Source organism: Myotis lucifugus, unplaced genomic scaffold, assembly GCF_000147115.1.
Source record: "Myotis lucifugus unplaced genomic scaffold, Myoluc2.0 scaffold_21, whole genome shotgun sequence".
In the NCBI taxonomy this organism is placed as follows: Eukaryota; Metazoa; Chordata; class Mammalia; order Chiroptera; family Vespertilionidae; genus Myotis; species Myotis lucifugus.
In genome coordinates, this window is record NW_005871069.1 from 767,240 (window position 1) to 773,239 (window position 6,000).

The 6,000-nt window shown below is 48.7% G+C and overlaps 1 protein-coding gene across 1 annotated transcript in view; it reads right to left on the reverse strand.

Annotated features, from left to right (window-relative positions):
- Positions 1-3,669, reverse strand: part of NQO2 (N-ribosyldihydronicotinamide:quinone reductase 2) — a 36,550-nt gene extending 32,881 nt beyond the window's left edge. The window contains exon 1 of the mRNA XM_014453118.2: positions 3,561-3,669. The gene's annotated coding sequence lies outside the window, so the exon portion shown is untranslated. The remainder of the gene's footprint in view (positions 1-3,560) is intronic.
- Between the last annotated feature and the right edge of the window lie 2,331 nt (positions 3,670-6,000).

Consider the following 6,000-nt stretch of genomic DNA (forward strand, 5'->3'; position numbering starts at 1 on the left):
AGATGTCCTGTAGGGCCCAGTGCCTCAATCTCCCCAGTTTCCTGAGCTGGACACTCTAGGTGCGCCACTGTGTGAGCTGTGTCCATAGTCTTGTAATTGAAACTTGATTGCTATTGGTGTCACTGGGAGGAATTGACCTCCAGGCCAATTGATTGTGAGGGCCAGCTGTGTCTTCAATGGAAGAGCTGCTGTGCAGGAGACACCTCTGTGGAGCAGGACTTGCTTTATTGGTGCTTTGGTGCTCACCGAGTTTTCCCCTTGAGTGTGTTGCTTGTGGATGTGTAGAGTTGTAATTTGTTATGGTCTGATTACATTGGGTGCACTGGCTCTGGGGGCTTCTGGGATGTATAAAGCCAGCCACTGCCTGGGGCCACTGGGTAGAAACTACAGAGAGATCTGCAGATGGCTGCTACTTGTATTGGGCTAGGAAGTGCCCAGGTGAGGCCCAGCTGTGAAGCAAGGCAGATTGGTGGTAGTGCTAGGTCTTGGGCTTTTTATTGATAGGTTAGGGCAGTCGGTATTTTGAGGAAGAGCCACACTCAAGGGGCCAAAGAACCACATGTGGCTCTCGAGCTGCAGTTTGCCGACCACTGGGTTAGGGTCATGTTAACTCCAGCTGCTGATTGTTTAAGAGATTTTAGCAAAGTCTGAATCTTGAGCCATGAAGGGCCATTCATATAGAAAAGCAGCTGAGGTGGGGATAAAAATTGGATGGCTTGGGGTCTCAGGGAATCACCCAGGTGTGGGCCATGCTGATGGGAACTCAGATATGGCTTCCAGTCAGCTCTGCAATGGGGGAGGTTCAAGCACAGGAACAATGACCTCTGTGAACACCCTTTTCTGGGAGAAAGCCACCCCTGAGTTCCTGTCCTGATGCCAGACAGTCTAGTTCCTCCACATATGTCCCTGGATTCCCCCGAAGCTACTGCCCCACAGGAACTTAGATGAAGTGAGTTTGTGCACAGGCCTTTTAAGGGGAACACCTGGGACTTCAGCAGCTTTAGTCACTGAGCCACAATCCCAGCTGGTTTTTATGGTCAGAAGTTAAGGGGACTTCTCTTCTCATCTCTGGAACCCTGGGCTGGGGGTCTGGAGTATGGCTGAGACCCCCTGCTTATCACGGGAGACCTTGGAGATATCCCTCCTGATTAAAAAAATGCTACACATGAGTGTTGGATCAAACCATTCTGTGCCCCCACCCCTCCTACCAGTCTCAATGTGCTTTCTTCTCTAGTTCTCTAGTTGTAGGACTTCCATACAGCCAGATTTTAAGCAGTTCTGAATGATGATTGTTCTGTATTTTAGTTATAATTTTTAAAAATAAGTTTTTATTGATTTCAGAGAGGACAGGAGAGGGAGAGAGAGATTGAAACATCAATGATGAGAGAGAATAATTGATCGGCTGCCTCCTGCGTGCCCCATACTGAGGATTGAGCCCACACCCGAGCATGACTGGAATCAAACCTGGGACCCTTCAGTCTGCACGCCACTGCTCTATCCACTGAGCCAAACCAGCTAGGGCTTAGTTGTAATTTTGATGTGGTTGTGGGAGGTGGTGAGTACAGGCATTTACTCTTGCCATCTTGGTTCTCTTGCAACAGTATTATACTCTATGTTGAACAATCTCTGGGCTGGGCTTGAGCTAAAAGGGGAATTAAACTAGGATAAAAACATAATGGCAAACTGAGTTTATACTGAGGTTTTCCATCCAAATCCCTAGAACTAGGGAAAAAATAAAATAATAAACCCTTAGTCCCACTGGAAAACAAGAAGAGAATCTTTGGTGGATCAGAGAAACTCCCAATAAGGACTGAAAATAGAAAGCTGGAATTAGTGAAAAAGTACAATCACAGGAGATTACTGGTATAAAAGCTGGAACAGCTCCAGCGAAGCCCTAAGCATACACAGGGATTCAGAGATACAGATATAGCACCCTGGCTCCCACCCAAGGGGATTAATTAGAAGCCCCAACAGAAGCAGAAAGGAAGATCAGCTCCTGAATTGGAGCACTGTGTGCCCACCCAAGTGAATAGCACAACTTTACAATATTTATCCGAACTTTGAGAATAGTACACTGAAGTAAGCACCAGCAAAACTTCCAAGGCATAGCTACTATCTTTTTGTTTTTGTTTTTTTTTTTAAAAAAAATCCTCACCAGAGGAATTGCTTAGAGGGAGGAAAGGAGAGAGAGGGGGAGAGGGAGAGGGAGAGGGAGAGGGAGAGGGAGAGGGAGAGGGAGAGAGGGAGAGGGAGAGAGGGAGAGACATCCATGTGAGAAAGAAACATCAATCTGTATATGTCCAACCTGGGGTGGAACTTGCAACCTAGGTATGTGCCTGACCAGGAATCAAACCAACAACCTTTTGGTGAACAGGGCGACACTCAACCAACTGAGCCACTCAGGCCTGGTACACATCTACTATTTTAAGGACTTGCATAGTTTGAGGAAAACTCTACTATAAGCTTGAAGTTAAATTATATATTTTGCTTATTTTTGAAAGTGCAGTAAAAGTGCTCTAAGGTGTAGATAAGATCCCAAACATGGAATTGGAGAGACAACAGAAAGCAATGCCTCAGGGCTTCCATGAGCACAGAGTGTACGCACACTGGCCCACCTGAGGTGTGTGATTGGTGTGGTCTAATGATCTGGAGACATAACCCTGGCAAAGGCAGCGGGCTCTGGCAGTAGTCTGAGTGCATCGAGTGGATGGGCGGGCGGTCGGATGGTTTGAGGTTAGCTCTCCTATGGTGGTGCTGGGAGCTGACACCGTTCTTGCAGGTACCCTATGCTGACCTTGCCAAGCCCCCTGCCCTTCCGCAGAGCTCTCCTTATTCTGAGCCCCAGTCCTTCCTCCTCCCCCGGCTTCCAGCCTCCTGGGCCTGCCCTTCTTCCCCCTCCCCTCGCCCACTCTCGTGGATGCACCTCGCGCCTGGCGCTGTCCCAGGTCGGGGACTGTGAGGAGACTTGGCCTCCTCTCCGGGCAGTGACCTGCTGGTGGAAACCCAGGGAGGAATTCCTCCTTAGGGTGGTGGCTGGTGCCGTGAAGGAAATACAGAGGGCGCTGTGGTACCAACTAAAGGGCTGAGCGGCGTAGGTGCCACTAGTCCCTCCTCCACTGGCCAGGGCCCTGGTGACGGACACAGGGGATCCTCCTCCCAGGTCTTCCTGCAGCGGTGCCACGCCTCCCTTGGGTCCCAGCCCCCCCATTACCCGCCCTCCCCCCCCCCCCCGACTCCGCCCCTGGCCTGTTCCAGCCCCGTTCTTCCGGTCCTTTCTTGCCCCTTGCGCCCAACCCTGACGCGCCCTGGTCCCCTGGACCCCGCCCAGGTGTGGCGTTCTGGGGGCTCAGGGAGCGGCTTCCTCCTGTGAGTGCAGCTGGACGGATACCAAGGGCTGGGACTCTGGGAGCGGGCTGGGCGCGGAGGGGCGGCTCCAGCCAGGCCAGGCGCCGCGCAGCGGGGAGGAAGGGGCGCCCCGGGAAGGGAGGGCGATCGGGGGATGGGGGTCGGGGGGACGGTCCCCAAACCGCTGGCCTCGCATCGGACCCCCCTCCACTCACCCATGCACCTAGGCGAGAGAGGAGCTGGGGTGAGCCTGGGGTGCCGCTACTCCAGTGCAGGGCTGGCCCCTTGGAGGCCGGGCGGTGCCTGAAGCTCTCAGGGGCACCGAGCCCATTTCCCAGTACAGCTCAGCTGCCTCCCCCGAGGCAAGCCCTTCCCAGCACGTCTCCCTCCTTCTTCCCGCGAACCCCACGCCCTGCGCTCCGGGACTCACCCCAGCGCTCTGCCCTCTCATTCCCGTCACTTGCTCGTGTTTCCTGGAACGGCCTGCCATCCATCACTCCTCCGCCCCACCCCGCCTCGCCTTTCCGGAACCCTCCCGTCAAAGTCGCCATCTGATCCCTCCAGCTCCGGCTGGGCAGGCCTGGGTGGCCCCCTCCCAAGCCGCCATTTCCACACCACCCGTAATTGCGTGCTGGTTTTTAGCATCTGACGTAGCTTCCCCATTCATTTCTCAGCCATTATCCCCCCACACCTCTGCAGCCTAGTGTCTTAGAGCCGACACTTACTCAACTCAGCCATGGCTACCCATTCCTGTCACACATGGGCTAATCCTCCCACACTGCTCACTTTCTCAGCTTCTTTTGTAAAATTAAATTTATTGGGCTGACATTGGTTAATAACATTATATAAGTTTCAATGTACAGTTCTGTAATACATAATCTGTATAGTGCACTGTGTGCTCACCCCCCAAAGTCTAGTCTTCTTCCCTCATCATATATTTGACCCCTTTACCCTTTACTACCTGCCCCCAGCCCCAGCGCTCTGGTGAGCACCATACTGTTGTCTGTGTTCATGAGTTTGTTTCTTTTGTTTGTTCTTTCGTTGCTTTCTGTTTTATATCCCACATATGACTGAAATCATATGGTTCTTGTTCTTTTCCATCTGACTTACTTGGCTTAGCATGATATTCTCAAGATCTATTCATGGTGTCACAAATAGCAGTATTTCATCTGAGTAGTACTACATTGTATAAATGAACCACATTTCTTTTTCCAATCATCCACTGAAGGACACTTACAGTGGGGCCTTGACTTACGAGTTTAATTCGTTCGGACACTGAGCTCGTTAAGGAGCTTTTACGGAGCTCGTTAACTCAAATTACTCTATCAACTCAATGCAAAAAATCAGCCGAGAGACCGCTGGTATCTCAAAAAACTCATTAGTCGGGACACTCGTAAGTCAAGGCCCCACTGTACTGTACATTGTTTCCATGTCTTGGCCACCATGACTAATACTGCAATGAACATAGGGATACATATATCTTTATGAATAAATGTTTTCAAATTTTTCGGGTGGACACCCAGAAGGAAGATTGTTGGGTCATTAAGGTAGCTCTATTCTTAATTTTTTGAGGAACTGCCATACTGTTTTCCATAGTGAATGTACCAGTTTACATTCCCACAGCAATGTATGAGGGTTCCTTTTTCTTGACATTTGTTATTTCTTGTCTTATTTTTTTTTAATTTTTTTATTAAGTTATTACATATGTGTCCTTATCCCCACGTTACCCTCTATCCCCCTCACTCATGCCCTCACCCCCCTGTTGTCTGTGTCCATTGGTTGGGCTTATATGTATGCATACAAGTCCTTTGGTTGATCTCTCCCCCTTCCCCCACCCTCCCCTGCCTTCCCTCTGAGGTTTGATGGTCTGATCGATGCTTCTCTGTCTCTGGATCTCTTTTTGTTCATCAGTTTATGTTGTTCATTATATTCCATAAATGAGTGAGATCATGTGATATTTGTCTTTCTCTGACTGGCTTATTTCACTTAGCATAATGTTCTCCAGATCCATCCATGCTGCTGCAAATGGTAAGAATTCCTTCTTTTTTACCACAGCGTAGTATTCCATTGTGTAGATGTACCAAAGTTTTTTAAACCACTCATCTACTGATGGGCACTTAGGCTGTTTCCAAATCTTATGGTGAATTGACACAATTCAATTTAAAAAATAAGTACCTGACTAGACACTTCTTCAAAAAAGTGTTTCCAGAGGATTCGGTTGGTGGGATTCCTCTGTTGTTAGTGGGAGTGGGTTTCTTATAATATCTTAATAAAATGAATTTTCTAAGACTCAAAAATATATATATTGGCAAATAGGATACAGCAGTATATTTAAAAGATCATACACCTTGAGTCCCAGCAATGACAACAACAACAACAACAACAACAAAAAATCACAGACATTCCAGAAAACTGGTATCTTAAGCCAGCCAAAGGAATGACATTTCAATTTTTCATTTTTATTTTTTTATTATTATTTTGTTAGCTTTTGTTGTTTTTGTTGTTCTCCTTTTTATGCTAGCATGTAAACATAGAGCTTGAAGTTCATTTGAACTGGGCCTGCTTAAGTCACTTGTATCAATCACTATGGAATGAGATGGCCTGCATAGTGGCCGGATTAGCTTAGCTGAAATCACGTGTTCTCCCCTCCCTGCC